This window comes from Hyla sarda, unplaced genomic scaffold (genome assembly GCF_029499605.1).
Source record: "Hyla sarda isolate aHylSar1 unplaced genomic scaffold, aHylSar1.hap1 scaffold_204, whole genome shotgun sequence".
Taxonomy (NCBI): domain Eukaryota; kingdom Metazoa; phylum Chordata; class Amphibia; order Anura; family Hylidae; genus Hyla; species Hyla sarda.
This window is the reverse complement of record NW_026608702.1, coordinates 52,975-69,126: the sequence shown is the minus strand read 5'-3', so window position 1 is coordinate 69,126 and position 16,152 is coordinate 52,975. Positions and strand designations below refer to the sequence as shown.

Below are 16,152 nucleotides of genomic sequence, written 5' to 3'. Positions count from 1 at the left end.
TGTGAACAGCCAGGAGACCCCCCCATGTTATGTTACATAGTTACATAGTTAGTATGGTCGAAAAAAGACATATGTCCATCAAGTTCAACCAGGGAATTAAGGGGTAGGGGTGTGGCGCGATATTGGGGAAGGGATGAGATTTTATATTTCTTCATAAGCATTAATCTTATTTTGTCAATTAGGAACATTCAGCACCCACCCGCTATCAAGGCAGCTGCCTATCATGTCATGCCCTACCTGCACAGGTGTGCTGGCTACTCAAATGATCCAATTAAGGAGGCCATTTAGTCAGCAGCAGCAGAAGTCCTGTGCCTGGACGCTCCAACAGCGGCCAGACACAAGCAGAAGCAGCAGAAGCAGCAGCAGCACCACCTTTTGTTTTTTGGCTGCAGCAGCAGCAGCAGCAGCAGCAGCAAGGCCCACAGGGCTGGCTAGCTGGCTAGCCAGCAAGCAGGTAGCAATGAAAGTAGGAATCTTTCTTTTAACCCTGTAAGGGGTGGTGCACTGTACCCGAAGATACTGCCATATCGGGTCAATGCATAGGGCGACGGAAGCAAGCTTCGAATCGGCCCCCGTTCTCAAAAATCCATTTAATATATGGTCCCCAGATAGGGGACGTATCAGATATTAAACTGATAAGAACAGATACTACACTTTATCTTAGCCAAAAGGGCCGAGAAGCGATAACCGTGAAAGGGGCGGGCCCCAACAAGGTCCCCTTCATGGGCACTATCACTGCTTGCTGTCAGGGAGGCTGCCAGACAATTTTCCATGCAAACTCTGGCTGGGGGGCAGTCAACCACCAGTACACACAGCAGAACCTAAACCCATACCATTATTGCTAAGCAGCAAGACAGGGGCCCATTGCACTCCCACGGGGCCTTTTTAAATGCAATCCATAACCGGATTTGCCAGGAACCCTTCTTACTCCTCCTACTTGCATGTGACACTGGGCTTAGGATCTGCATAGGAAACACACACACAAGCACACACCTACCTTTGTTGCCTGCAGATGCCTCCTTGGCTGTCCCCAAACGGTATCAAACCAACACCCACGGGAAGCTGTAAGCATAGAGGACATGCCTGCACCCCATTGGACTTACCTGTGTGGGTTAAATCCGGGTTATTTGACAACCTATGGCGGTGATGGTTCTGCTCAGGCAGAGCAGTGCTGATGCTCCTCATAAAGCTGTCGCTGCTGTGAAGTTCTAGGTGACATCACAATCCCTATGGTTACATACACAACAAAGCTGGGTTGTTGTTGTTTACACTCTGCAAGGCCTGTGGAAGTGAGTGACATCATAGCACTGTAGTTCTGAGGGTTCTAGATGGATGCAACAATCTCCTGTTGCTTCTATGAAGGCCATAATAGACGACATCACCAAACAGCTCCATAGTCACATACACAGCAAAGGAGAGATGTTGTTTACACCTAGTGATGTCAGTGGTATTGAGTGACATCACAGCACAGTGCTAAGGCTCCTGGGCCTGGACACAGCAGCGGCTGCAATATCTCAACGGAGAATACGTTTATATATATGTGTGTGTGTGCGCGTATATATATATATATATATATATATATATATATATATATATATATATATATTTCTCCGCCGAAATCACTTTAAACCCATTTCCACCTTTTTTTCCTCTCTTTCCTCTTACTTTTTTTTCACGTTTTTTTACGTTTTTCTCCTTTTCGCCTCTTTTCTGGGCGTATTATTCTTCTTTTTCTTCTTTTTTTTCGTCTAATGCATACCCCATCAGTGCAGCAATGCTTTTATTCAATACCGCCAGCAGATGGAGACACTGGGGATTATTTTCTAAGGATTTATACTGATTTTTCCTGGTCTGAATTTGTCGCACAGAAAGTTGCAGTGCCAAATATGTGTGACATTTCTGCGACTTTAGCTTCTAGAGCATTTTTACAACATTATACATAGGTGCTGAATACATAAAAAGCGACTGTTCAGCGACAGACAAGTCGCATCGGCTGAAAGTAGGCCAGAATGTCAGTCCATGTTGGGAGCAGGTTTAGATACAGTCTAAAGCATAGATCTCAAAGTCTGTGCACAGAATTTAGCAAGGGCCTCGCACCTTCTGATGCATCAGGTAGGTGCACTATAGCATAGCCTAACCCTCTGTACTTTGGTCTATATTGATGCGGGACATAGACAGCCAGCTGATGACCAATCCATTAGTGCAATGGATGGCTGGAAGCATTTGTCTTTGCCTTTGCAATACCACAGAAGCAATGCATGGTCAATGTACAGCAATGACACACCTGTGTGAACAGCCAGGAGACCCCCCCATGTTATGTTACATAGTTACATAGTTAGTACGGTCGAAAAAAGACATATGTCCATCAGTCAACCAGGGAATTAAGGGGTAGGGGTGTGGCGCGATATTGGGAAGGGATGAGATTTTATATTTCTTCATAAGCATTAATCTTATTTTGTCAATTAGGAACATTCAGCACCCACCCGCTATCAAGGCAGCTGCCTATCATGTCATGCCCTACCTGCACAGGTGTGCTGGCTACTCAAATGATCCAATTAAGGAGGCCATTTAGTCAGCAGCAGCAGAAGTCCTGTGCCTGGACGCTCCAACAGCGGCCAGACACAAGCAGAAGCAGCAGAAGCAGCAGCAGCACCACCTTTTGTTTTTTGGCTGCAGCAGCAGCAGCAGCAGCAGCAAGGCCCACAGGCTGGCTAGCTGGCTAGCCAGCAAGCAGGTAGCAATGAAAGTAGGAATCTTTCTTTTTAACCCTGTAAGGGGGTGGTGCACTGTACCCGAAGATACTGCCATATCGGGTCAATGCATAGGGCGACGGAAGCAAGCTTCGAAATCGGCCCCGTTCCTCAAAAATCCATTTAATATATGGTCCCCAGATAGGGGACGTATCAGATATTAAACTGATAAGAACAGATACTACACTTGATCTTAGCCAAAAGGCCGAGAGCGATAACCGTGAAAGGGGCGGGCCCAACAAGGTCCCCTTCATGGGCACTATCACTGCTTGCTGTCAGGGAGGCTGCCAGACAATTTTCCATGCACACTCTGGGCTGGGGGGCAGTCAACCACCAGTACACACAGCAGAACCTAAACCCATACCATTATTGCTAAGCAGCAAGACAGGGGCCCATTGCACTCCCACGGGGCCTTTTTAAATGCAATCATAACCCGGATTTGCCAGGAACCCTTCTTACTCCTCCTACTTGCATGTGACACTGGGCTTAGGATCTGCATAGGAAACACACACACAAGCACACACCTACCTTTGTTGCCTGCAGATGCCTCCTTGGCTGTCCCCCAAACGGTATCAAACCAACACCACGGGAAGCTGTAAGCATAGAGGACATGCCTGCACCCCATTGGACTTACCTGTGTGGGTTAAATCCGGGTTATTTGACAACCTATGGCGGTGATGGTTCTGCTCAGGCAGAGCAGTGCTGATGCTCCTCATAAAGCTGTCGCTGCTGTGAAGGGTTCTAGGTGACATCACAATCCCTATGGTTACATACACAACAAAGCTGGGTTGTTGTTGTTTACACTCTGCAAGGCTGTGGAAGTGAGTGACATCATAGCACTGTAGTTCTGAGGGTTCCTAGATGGATGCAACAATCTCCTGTTGCTTCTATGAAGGCCATAATAGACGACATCACCAAACAGCTCCATAGTCACATACACAGCAAAGGAGAGATGTTGTTTACAACTAGTGATGTCAGTGGTATTGAGTGGACATCACAGCACAGTGCTAAGGCTCCTGGGGCCTGGACACAGCAGCGGCTGCAATATCTCAACGGAGAATACGTTTATATATATGTGTGTGTGTGCGCGTATATATATATATATATATATATATATATATATATATATATATATATATATTTCTCCGCCGAAATCACTTTTAAACCCATTTCCACCTTTTTTTTCCCTTCTCTTCCTCTTACTTTTTTTTCACGTTTTTTTACGTTTTTCTCCTTTTCCGCCTCTTTTCTGGGCGTATTATTCTTCTTTTTCTTCTTTTTTTTCGTCTAATGCATACCCCATCAGTGCAGCAATGCTTATTCAATACCGCAGCAGATGGAGACATTGGGGGATAATTTTCTAAGGATTTATACTGGATTTTTCCTGTCTGAATTTGTCGCACAGAAAGTTGCAGGCCAAATATGTGTGACATTTCTGCGACTTTAGCTTCTAGGAGCAACATTATACATAGGTGCTGAATACATAAAAAGCGACTGTTCAGCGACAGACAAGTCGCATCGGCTGAAAGTAGGCCAGAATGTCAGTCCATGTTGGAGCAGGTTTAGATACAGTCTAAAGCATAGATCTCAAAGTCTGTGCACAGAATTTAGCAAGGGCCTCGCACCTTCTGATGCATCAGGTAGGTGCACTATAGCATAGCCTAACCCTCTGTACTTTGGTCTATATTGATGCGGGACATAGACAGCCAGCTGATGACCAATCCATTAGTGCAATGGATGGCTGGAAGCATTTGTCTTTGCCTTTGCAATACCACAGAAGCAATGCATGGTCAATGTACAGCAATGACACACCTGTGTGAACAGCCAGGAGACCCCCCCATGTTATGTTACATAGTTACATAGTTAGTACGGTCGAAAAAAGACATATGTCCATCAAGTTCAACCAGGGAATTAAGGGGTAGGGGTGTGGCGCGATATTGGGGAAGGGATGAGATTTTATATTTCTTCATAAGCATTAATCTTATTTTGTCAATTAGGAACATTCAGCACCCACCCGCTATCAAGGCAGCTGCCTATCATGTCATGCCCTACCTGCACAGGTGTGCTGGCTACTCAAATGATCCAATTAAGGAGGCCATTTAGTCAGCAGCAGCAGAAGTCCTGTGCCTGGACGCTCCAACAGCGGCCAGACACAAGCAGAAGCAGCAGAAGCAGCAGCAGCACCACCTTTTGTTTTTTGGCTGCAGCAGCAGCAGCAGCAGCAGCAAGGCCCACAGGGCTGGCTAGCTGGCTAGCCAGCAAGCAGGTAGCAATGAAAGTAGGAATCTTTCTTTTTAACCCTGTAAGGGGGTGGTGCACTGTACCCGAAGATACTGCCATATCGGGTCAATGCATAGGGCGACGGAAGCAAGCTTCGAAATCGGCCCCCGTTCTCAAAAATCCATTTAATATATGGTCCCCAGATAGGGGACGTATCAGATATTAAACTGATAAGAACAGATACTACACTTGATCTTAGCCAAAAGGCCGAGAAGCGATAACCGTGAAAGGGGCGGGCCCAACAAGGTCCCCTTCATGGGCACTATCACTGCTTGCTGTCAGGGAGGCTGCCAGACAATTTTCCATGCACACTCTGGGCTGGGGGGCAGTCAACCACCAGTACACACAGCAGAACCTAAACCCATACCATTATTGCTAAGCAGCAAGACAGGGGCCCATTGCACTCCCACGGGGCCTTTTTAAATGCAATCTCATAACCCGGATTTGCCAGGAACCCTTCTTACTCCTCCTACTTGCATGTGACACTGGGCTTAGGATCTGCATAGGAAACACACACACAAGCACACACCTACCTTTGTTGCCTGCAGATGCCTCCTTGGCTGTCCCCAAACGGTATCAAACCAACACCCACGGGAAGCTGTAAGCATAGAGGACATGCCTGCACCCCATTGGACTTACCTGTGTGGGTTAAATCCGGGTTATTTGACAACCTATGGCGGTGATGGTTCTGCTCAGGCAGAGCAGTGCTGATGCTCCTCATAAAGCTGTCGCTGCTGTGAAGGTTCTAGGTGACATCACAATCCCTATGGTTACATACACAACAAAGCTGGGTTGTTGTTGTTTACACTCTGCAAGGCCTGTGGAAGTGAGTGACATCATAGCACTGTAGTTCTGAGGGTTCTAGATGGATGCAACAATCTCCTGTTGCTTCTATGAAGGCCATAATAGACGACATCACCAAACAGCTCCATAGTCACATACACAGCAAAGGAGAGATGTTGTTTACACCTAGTGATGTCAGTGGTATTGAGTGACATCACAGCACAGTGCTAAGGCTCCTGGGCCTGGACACAGCAGCGGCTGCAATATCTCAACGGAGAATACGTTTATATATATGTGTGTGTGTGCGCGTATATATATATATATATATATATATATATATATATATATATATATTTCTCCGCCGAAATCACTTTTAAACCCATTTCCACCTTTTTTTCCCTTCTCTTCCTCTTACTTTTTTTTCACGTTTTTTTACGTTTTTCTCCTTTTCGCCTCTTTTCTGGGCGTATTATTCTTCTTTTTCTTCTTTTTTTTCGTCTAATGCATACCCCATCAGTGCAGCAATGCTTATTCAATACCGCCAGCAGATGGAGACACTGGGGGATAATTTTCTAAGGATTTATACTGATTTTTCCTGTCTGAATTTGTCGCACAGAAAGTTGCAGGCCAAATATGTGTGACATTTCTGCGACTTTAGCTTCTAGAGCATTTTTACAACATTATACATAGGTGCTGAATACATAAAAAGCGACTGTTCAGCGACAGACAAGTCGCATCGGCTGAAAGTAGGCCAGAATGTCAGTCCATGTTGGAGCAGGTTTAGATACAGTCTAAAGCATAGATCTCAAAGTCTGTGCACAGAATTTAGCAAGGGCCTCGCACCTTCTGATGCATCAGGTAGGTGCACTATAGCATAGCCTAACCCTCTGTACTTTGGTCTATATTGATGCGGGACATAGACAGCCAGCTGATGACCAATCCATTAGTGCAATGGATGGCTGGAAGCATTTGTCTTTGCCTTTGCAATACCACAGAAGCAATGCATGGTCAATGTACAGCAATGACACACCTGTGTGAACAGCCAGGAGACCCCCCCATGTTATGTTACATAGTTACATAGTTAGTACGGTCGAAAAAAGACATATGTCCATCAAGTTCAACCAGGGAATTAAGGGGTAGGGGTGTGGCGCGATATTGGGGAAGGGATGAGATTTTATATTTCTTCATAAGCATTAATCTTATTTTGTCAATTAGGAACATTCAGCACCCACCCGCTATCAAGGCAGCTGCCTATCATGTCATGCCCTACCTGCACAGGTGTGCTGGCTACTCAAATGATCCAATTAAGGAGGCCATTTAGTCAGCAGCAGCAGAAGTCCTGTGCCTGGACGCTCCAACAGCGGCCAGACACAAGCAGAAGCAGCAGAAGCAGCAGCAGCACCACCTTTTGTTTTTTGGCTGCAGCAGCAGCAGCAGCAGCAGCAAGGCCCACAGGGCTGGCTAGCTGGCTAGCCAGCAAGCAGGTAGCAATGAAAGTAGGAATCTTTCTTTTTAACCCTGTAAGGGGGTGGTGCACTGTACCCGAAGATACTGCCATATCGGGTCAATGCATAGGGCGACGGAAGCAAGCTTCGAAATCGGCCCCCGTTCTCAAAAATCCATTTAATATATGGTCCCCAGATAGGGGACGTATCAGATATTAAACTGATAAGAACAGATACTACACTTGATCTTAGCCAAAAGGCCGAGAAGCGATAACCGTGAAAGGGGCGGGCCCAACAAGGTCCCCTTCATGGGCACTATCACTGCTTGCTGTCAGGGAGGCTGCCAGACAATTTTCCATGCACACTCTGGGCTGGGGGGCAGTCAACCACCAGTACACACAGCAGAACCTAAACCCATACCATTATTGCTAAGCAGCAAGACAGGGGCCCATTGCACTCCCACGGGGCCTTTTTAAATGCAATCCATAACCCGGATTTGCCAGGAACCCTTCTTACTCCTCCTACTTGCATGTGACACTGGGCTTAGGATCTGCATAGGAAACACACACACAAGCACACACCTACCTTTGTTGCCTGCAGATGCCTCCTTGGCTGTCCCCAAACGGTATCAAACCAACACCCACGGGAAGCTGTAAGCATAGAGGACATGCCTGCACCCCATTGGACTTACCTGTGTGGGTTAAATCCGGGTTATTTGACAACCTATGGCGGTGATGGTTCTGCTCAGGCAGAGCAGTGCTGATGCTCCTCATAAAGCTGTCGCTGCTGTGAAGGTTCTAGGTGACATCACAATCCCTATGGTTACATACACAACAAAGCTGGGTTGTTGTTGTTTACACTCTGCAAGGCCTGTGGAAGTGAGTGACATCATAGCACTGTAGTTCTGAGGGTTCTAGATGGATGCAACAATCTCCTGTTGCTTCTATGAAGGCCATAATAGACGACATCACCAAACAGCTCCATAGTCACATACACAGCAAAGGAGAGATGTTGTTTACACCTAGTGATGTCAGTGGTATTGAGTGACATCACAGCACAGTGCTAAGGCTCCTGGGCCTGGACACAGCAGCGGCTGCAATATCTCAACGGAGAATACGTTTATATATATGTGTGTGTGTGCGCGTATATATATATATATATATATATATATATATATATATATATATATATATTTCTCCGCCGAAATCACTTTTAAACCCATTTCCACCTTTTTTTCCCTTCTCTTCCTCTTACTTTTTTTTCACGTTTTTTTACGTTTTTCTCCTTTTCGCCTCTTTTCTGGGCGTATTATTCTTCTTTTTCTTCTTTTTTTTCGTCTAATGCATACCCCATCAGTGCAGCAATGCTTATTCAATACCGCCAGCAGATGGAGACACTGGGGGATAATTTTCTAAGGATTTATACTGATTTTTCCTGTCTGAATTTGTCGCACAGAAAGTTGCAGGCCAAATATGTGTGACATTTCTGCGACTTTAGCTTCTAGAGCATTTTTACAACATTATACATAGGTGCTGAATACATAAAAAGCGACTGTTCAGCGACAGACAAGTCGCATCGGCTGAAAGTAGGCCAGAATGTCAGTCCATGTTGGAGCAGGTTTAGATACAGTCTAAAGCATAGATCTCAAAGTCTGTGCACAGAATTTAGCAAGGGCCTCGCACCTTCTGATGCATCAGGTAGGTGCACTATAGCATAGCCTAACCCTCTGTACTTTGGTCTATATTGATGCGGGACATAGACAGCCAGCTGATGACCAATCCATTAGTGCAATGGATGGCTGGAAGCATTTGTCTTTGCCTTTGCAATACCACAGAAGCAATGCATGGTCAATGTACAGCAATGACACACCTGTGTGAACAGCCAGGAGACCCCCCCATGTTATGTTACATAGTTACATAGTTAGTACGGTCGAAAAAAGACATATGTCCATCAAGTTCAACCAGGGAATTAAGGGGTAGGGGTGTGGCGCGATATTGGGGAAGGGATGAGATTTTATATTTCTTCATAAGCATTAATCTTATTTTGTCAATTAGGAACATTCAGCACCCACCCGCTATCAAGGCAGCTGCCTATCATGTCATGCCCTACCTGCACAGGTGTGCTGGCTACTCAAATGATCCAATTAAGGAGGCCATTTAGTCAGCAGCAGCAGAAGTCCTGTGCCTGGACGCTCCAACAGCGGCCAGACACAAGCAGAAGCAGCAGAAGCAGCAGCAGCACCACCTTTTGTTTTTTGGCTGCAGCAGCAGCAGCAGCAGCAGCAAGGCCCACAGGGCTGGCTAGCTGGCTAGCCAGCAAGCAGGTAGCAATGAAAGTAGGAATCTTTCTTTTTAACCCTGTAAGGGGGTGGTGCACTGTACCCGAAGATACTGCCATATCGGGTCAATGCATAGGGCGACGGAAGCAAGCTTCGAAATCGGCCCCCGTTCTCAAAAATCCATTTAATATATGGTCCCCAGATAGGGGACGTATCAGATATTAAACTGATAAGAACAGATACTACACTTGATCTTAGCCAAAAGGCCGAGAAGCGATAACCGTGAAAGGGGCGGGCCCAACAAGGTCCCCTTCATGGGCACTATCACTGCTTGCTGTCAGGGAGGCTGCCAGACAATTTTCCATGCACACTCTGGGCTGGGGGGCAGTCAACCACCAGTACACACAGCAGAACCTAAACCCATACCATTATTGCTAAGCAGCAAGACAGGGGCCCATTGCACTCCCACGGGGCCTTTTTAAATGCAATCCATAACCCGGATTTGCCAGGAACCCTTCTTACTCCTCCTACTTGCATGTGACACTGGGCTTAGGATCTGCATAGGAAACACACACACAAGCACACACCTACCTTTGTTGCCTGCAGATGCCTCCTTGGCTGTCCCCAAACGGTATCAAACCAACACCCACGGGAAGCTGTAAGCATAGAGGACATGCCTGCACCCCATTGGACTTACCTGTGTGGGTTAAATCCGGGTTATTTGACAACCTATGGCGGTGATGGTTCTGCTCAGGCAGAGCAGTGCTGATGCTCCTCATAAAGCTGTCGCTGCTGTGAAGGTTCTAGGTGACATCACAATCCCTATGGTTACATACACAACAAAGCTGGGTTGTTGTTGTTTACACTCTGCAAGGCCTGTGGAAGTGAGTGACATCATAGCACTGTAGTTCTGAGGGTTCTAGATGGATGCTACAATCTCCTGTTGCTTCTATGAAGGCCATAATAGACGACATCACCAAACAGCTCCATAGTCACATACACAGCAAAGGAGAGATGTTGTTTACACCTAGTGATGTCAGTGGTATTGAGTGACATCACAGCACAGTGCTAAGGCTCCTGGGCCTGGACACAGCAGCGGCTGCAATATCTCAACGGAGAATACGTTTATATATATGTGTGTGTGTGCGCGTATATATATATATATATATATATATATATATATATATATATATATTTCTCCGCCGAAATCACTTTTAAACCCATTTCCACCTTTTTTTCCCTTCTCTTCCTCTTACTTTTTTTTCACGTTTTTTTACGTTTTTCTCCTTTTCGCCTCTTTTCTGGGCGTATTATTCTTCTTTTTCTTCTTTTTTTTCGTCTAATGCATACCCCATCAGTGCAGCAATGCTTATTCAATACCGCCAGCAGATGGAGACACTGGGGGATAATTTTCTAAGGATTTATACTGATTTTTCCTGTCTGAATTTGTCGCACAGAAAGTTGCAGGCCAAATATGTGTGACATTTCTGCGACTTTAGCTTCTAGAGCATTTTTACAACATTATACATAGGTGCTGAATACATAAAAAGCGACTGTTCAGCGACAGACAAGTCGCATCGGCTGAAAGTAGGCCAGAATGTCAGTCCATGTTGGAGCAGGTTTAGATACAGTCTAAAGCATAGATCTCAAAGTCTGTGCACAGAATTTAGCAAGGGCCTCGCACCTTCTGATGCATCAGGTAGGTGCACTATAGCATAGCCTAACCCTCTGTACTTTGGTCTATATTGATGCGGGACATAGACAGCCAGCTGATGACCAATCCATTAGTGCAATGGATGGCTGGAAGCATTTGTCTTTGCCTTTGCAATACCACAGAAGCAATGCATGGTCAATGTACAGCAATGACACACCTGTGTGAACAGCCAGGAGACCCCCCCATGTTATGTTACATAGTTACATAGTTAGTACGGTCGAAAAAAGACATATGTCCATCAAGTTCAACCAGGGAATTAAGGGGTAGGGGTGTGGCGCGATATTGGGGAAGGGATGAGATTTTATATTTCTTCATAAGCATTAATCTTATTTTGTCAATTAGGAACATTCAGCACCCACCCGCTATCAAGGCAGCTGCCTATCATGTCATGCCCTACCTGCACAGGTGTGCTGGCTACTCAAATGATCCAATTAAGGAGGCCATTTAGTCAGCAGCAGCAGAAGTCCTGTGCCTGGACGCTCCAACAGCGGCCAGACACAAGCAGAAGCAGCAGAAGCAGCAGCAGCACCACCTTTTGTTTTTTGGCTGCAGCAGCAGCAGCAGCAGCAGCAAGGCCCACAGGGCTGGCTAGCTGGCTAGCCAGCAAGCAGGTAGCAATGAAAGTAGGAATCTTTCTTTTTAACCCTGTAAGGGGGTGGTGCACTGTACCCGAAGATACTGCCATATCGGGTCAATGCATAGGGCGACGGAAGCAAGCTTCGAAATCGGCCCCCGTTCTCAAAAATCCATTTAATATATGGTCCCCAGATAGGGGACGTATCAGATATTAAACTGATAAGAACAGATACTACACTTGATCTTAGCCAAAAGGCCGAGAAGCGATAACCGTGAAAGGGGCGGGCCCAACAAGGTCCCCTTCATGGGCACTATCACTGCTTGCTGTCAGGGAGGCTGCCAGACAATTTTCCATGCACACTCTGGGCTGGGGGGCAGTCAACCACCAGTACACACAGCAGAACCTAAACCCATACCACTATTGCTAAGCAGCAAGACAGGGGCCCATTGCACTCCCACGGGGCCTTTTTAAATGCAATCCATAACCCGGATTTGCCAGGAACCCTTCTTACTCCTCCTACTTGCATGTGACACTGGGCTTAGGATCTGCATAGGAAACACACACACAAGCACACACCTACCTTTGTTGCCTGCAGATGCCTCCTTGGCTGTCCCCAAACGGTATCAAACCAACACCCACGGGAAGCTGTAAGCATAGAGGACATGCCTGCACCCCATTGGACTTACCTGTGTGGGTTAAATCCGGGTTATTTGACAACCTATGGCGGTGATGGTTCTGCTCAGGCAGAGCAGTGCTGATGCTCCTCATAAAGCTGTCGCTGCTGTGAAGGTTCTAGGTGACATCACAATCCCTATGGTTACATACACAACAAAGCTGGGTTGTTGTTGTTTACACTCTGCAAGGCCTGTGGAAGTGAGTGACATCATAGCACTGTAGTTCTGAGGGTTCTAGATGGATGCAACAATCTCCTGTTGCTTCTATGAAGGCCATAATAGACGACATCACCAAACAGCTCCATAGTCACATACACAGCAAAGGAGAGATGTTGTTTACACCTAGTGATGTCAGTGGTATTGAGTGACATCACAGCACAGTGCTAAGGCTCCTGGGCCTGGACACAGCAGCGGCTGCAATATCTCAACGGAGAATACGTTTATATATATGTGTGTGTGTGCGCGTATATATATATATATATATATATATATATATATTTCTCCGCCGAAATCACTTTTAAACCCATTTCCACCTTTTTTTCCCTTCTCTTCCTCTTACTTTTTTTTCACGTTTTTTTACGTTTTTCTCCTTTTCGCCTCTTTTCTGGGCGTATTATTCTTCTTTTTCTTCTTTTTTTTCGTCTAATGCATACCCCATCAGTGCAGCAATGCTTATTCAATACCGCCAGCAGATGGAGACACTGGGGGATAATTTTCTAAGGATTTATACTGATTTTTCCTGTCTGAATTTGTCGCACAGAAAGTTGCAGGCCAAATATGTGTGACATTTCTGCGACTTTAGCTTCTAGAGCATTTTTACAACATTATACATAGGTGCTGAATACATAAAAAGCGACTGTTCAGCGACAGACAAGTCGCATCGGCTGAAAGTAGGCCAGAATGTCAGTCCATGTTGGAGCAGGTTTAGATACAGTCTAAAGCATAGATCTCAAAGTCTGTGCACAGAATTTAGCAAGGGCCTCGCACCTTCTGATGCATCAGGTAGGTGCACTATAGCATAGCCTAACCCTCTGTACTTTGGTCTATATTGATGCGGGACATAGACAGCCAGCTGATGACCAATCCATTAGTGCAATGGATGGCTGGAAGCATTTGTCTTTGCCTTTGCAATACCACAGAAGCAATGCATGGTCAATGTACAGCAATGACACACCTGTGTGAACAGCCAGGAGACCCCCCCATGTTATGTTACATAGTTACATAGTTAGTACGGTCGAAAAAAGACATATGTCCATCAAGTTCAACCAGGGAATTAAGGGGTAGGGGTGTGGCGCGATATTGGGGAAGGGATGAGATTTTATATTTCTTCATAAGCATTAATCTTATTTTGTCAATTAGGAACATTCAGCACCCACCCGCTATCAAGGCAGCTGCCTATCATGTCATGCCCTACCTGCACAGGTGTGCTGGCTACTCAAATGATCCAATTAAGGAGGCCATTTAGTCAGCAGCAGCAGAAGTCCTGTGCCTGGACGCTCCAACAGCGGCCAGACACAAGCAGAAGCAGCAGAAGCAGCAGCAGCACCACCTTTTGTTTTTTGGCTGCAGCAGCAGCAGCAGCAGCAAGGCCCACAGGGCTGGCTAGCTGGCTAGCCAGCAAGCAGGTAGCAATGAAAGTAGGAATCTTTCTTTTTAACCCTGTAAGGGGGTGGTGCACTGTACCCGAAGATACTGCCATATCGGGTCAATGCATAGGGCGACGGAAGCAAGCTTCGAAATCGGCCCCCGTTCTCAAAAATCCATTTAATATATGGTCCCCAGATAGGGGACGTATCAGATATTAAACTGATAAGAACAGATTTTTTTTTTAAGTTAGCCCTCAGAACTCACTCAGAGTTCCAAGATCTTATTTGGAACTCAATTTTGTGTTCATCATCAGGTAACATGTTTTTATTTCTTTTCTTAAACACTAATGAAACAAAATAGAACATTTAAAAACAAAATAAGAAACAACATAAAATAGCAAAACCAAACATTACTTTCTAATTAAGCAAAACCAAATTAGAAGGTCATCCCCTTCCTCCATGCAAACACCATTAGAAAGTCTATCAGTCCTCGACTGATATTGCCATTTGCTATATCTTTCTTAACTTGAGACGCTAACCAGCCTGGAATTTTATACGTTTCAACAAAACGGTTCATGTCTGCCTTGAAAGAAAAATAGACTTTATCCCGAGCTTCTTCCTCCCGGTTCTTCAAGCCTATCTTTAGATCCATCATATCTTTGTCAAACGTTTTTCTTTCTGCTTCCGACAAATTTTCCAACAAACCACCAAGCACACCAAAATACTGCACTGGCACATACACTTCCTCCTCTCTCTTCTTCTTCTGCTCTGTAGGTCTTCTAGTTGGAACCTGCTCCACTTCTGGTTCTTTCACTTCAGCTGGTTCCTCTCTGCTTCTTTTTACAGCTTCCTTTTTCTCTGAATTTTTCTCAGACTTTTTCTTAGGACACGAGCCAAGCAGATGGCCCTCCTCACCACACAGATGGCATTTCCTTTTCTTTTGACAATTTTCCACGTCGTGACCCTCCTCTTGACACTTGAAACACCACAAAAACGTGCAATCCTCCTTTCTGTGACCGTACTGTTTACATTTGCGGCAAAAATCTTGCATGCCAGAAAAATACAGATCCCCGTTCACAGAACCAATTTTAAACCGTCCTGGGGGGATCACTAACTTGCCATCTGCCATTTTAAATTTCACATGGAACCTCCACTTGGTGGTCCATAGTCCATATTGATTAAATACCTTGCCTTTAGGCAGAACACTGTCACAGAATCGAGACAAAAAGGTAACGATATCCTCCTCCGAAGTATATGGGCTATACATCCTTATAGTCACCAATCGTTCTCTACGTGGGAAATGTGGAACTATCTCCACCCCTTCCAAAACCGGACATACCTTCTTTTGCTGCAATATGTTCCAAAATGACTCATAGTCCTCTTCAGAAGCCAGCACCACGTCGTAGTATCCACTTCTGGGAAACTCAAGCATGGATAGGATTTGCTCCCTCTTGACTTCCAGCAACTTAAACAGCACTTCTTCCACGACAAAGACAAGGCCTCTTTCCTTCTTCCGGACATCGAGCAGGGAAATACGAACTCCATTCCGAAGTCTCGCAAAAGGCGGCACGCCTTCCGAAGAAAAACCGCAATCTTCCTCCATGTCCATGATGTCCAGACACCTCCCCCACCGAAGTAGGTAGGTGGGGATCGCCTCCCGTTGTCTGGGGACTAAGCCGGCTCCCTGATAGCAGCAGGGGGGTGAAGTCCCTCCGTTAAGAAGGACGATCCCCCCAGACACCCTCTGGCCAGACCAAGTGAGCAGAACTACACTTGATCTTAGCCAAAAGGCCGAGAAGCGATAACCGTGAAAGGGGCGGGCCCAACAAGGTCCCCTTCATGGGCACTATCACTGCTTGCTGTCAGGGAGGCTGCCAGACAATTTTCCATGCACACTCTGGGCTGGGGGGCAGTCAACCACCAGTACACACAGCAGAACCTAAACCCATACCATTATTGCTAAGCAGCAAGACAGGGGCCCATTGCACTCCCACGGGGCCTTTTTAAATGCAATCCATAACCCGGATTTGCCAGGAACCCTTCTTACTCCTCCTACTTGCATGTG

The 16,152-nt window shown here is 46.0% G+C and overlaps 7 non-coding genes across 7 annotated transcripts; all 7 read right to left on the bottom strand.

Annotated features, from left to right (window-relative positions):
• Window positions 1-494: 494 nt before the first annotated feature.
• On the bottom strand, window positions 495-685 carry LOC130317991 (U2 spliceosomal RNA). Its single transcript, XR_008864987.1, has one exon. It is a non-coding gene; the product is annotated as a U2 spliceosomal RNA (small nuclear RNA).
• Window positions 686-2,776: 2,091 nt separating this feature from the next.
• LOC130317990 (U2 spliceosomal RNA) lies at window positions 2,777-2,968 on the bottom strand. The gene has a single exon (XR_008864986.1). It is a non-coding gene; the product is annotated as a U2 spliceosomal RNA (small nuclear RNA).
• A 2,090-nt stretch (window positions 2,969-5,058) lies between these two features.
• Window positions 5,059-5,249, bottom strand: LOC130318026 (U2 spliceosomal RNA). The gene has a single exon (XR_008865001.1). It is a non-coding gene; the product is annotated as a U2 spliceosomal RNA (small nuclear RNA).
• Window positions 5,250-7,339: 2,090 nt separating this feature from the next.
• LOC130318025 (U2 spliceosomal RNA) lies at window positions 7,340-7,530 on the bottom strand. The gene has a single exon (XR_008865000.1). It is a non-coding gene; the product is annotated as a U2 spliceosomal RNA (small nuclear RNA).
• Window positions 7,531-9,623: 2,093 nt separating this feature from the next.
• Window positions 9,624-9,814, bottom strand: LOC130318013 (U2 spliceosomal RNA). The gene has a single exon (XR_008864998.1). It is a non-coding gene; the product is annotated as a U2 spliceosomal RNA (small nuclear RNA).
• A 2,089-nt stretch (window positions 9,815-11,903) lies between these two features.
• On the bottom strand, window positions 11,904-12,094 carry LOC130318001 (U2 spliceosomal RNA). Its single transcript, XR_008864991.1, has one exon. It is a non-coding gene; the product is annotated as a U2 spliceosomal RNA (small nuclear RNA).
• Window positions 12,095-14,168: 2,074 nt separating this feature from the next.
• LOC130318004 (U2 spliceosomal RNA) lies at window positions 14,169-14,360 on the bottom strand. Its single transcript, XR_008864993.1, has one exon. It is a non-coding gene; the product is annotated as a U2 spliceosomal RNA (small nuclear RNA).
• Between the last annotated feature and the right edge of the window lie 1,792 nt (window positions 14,361-16,152).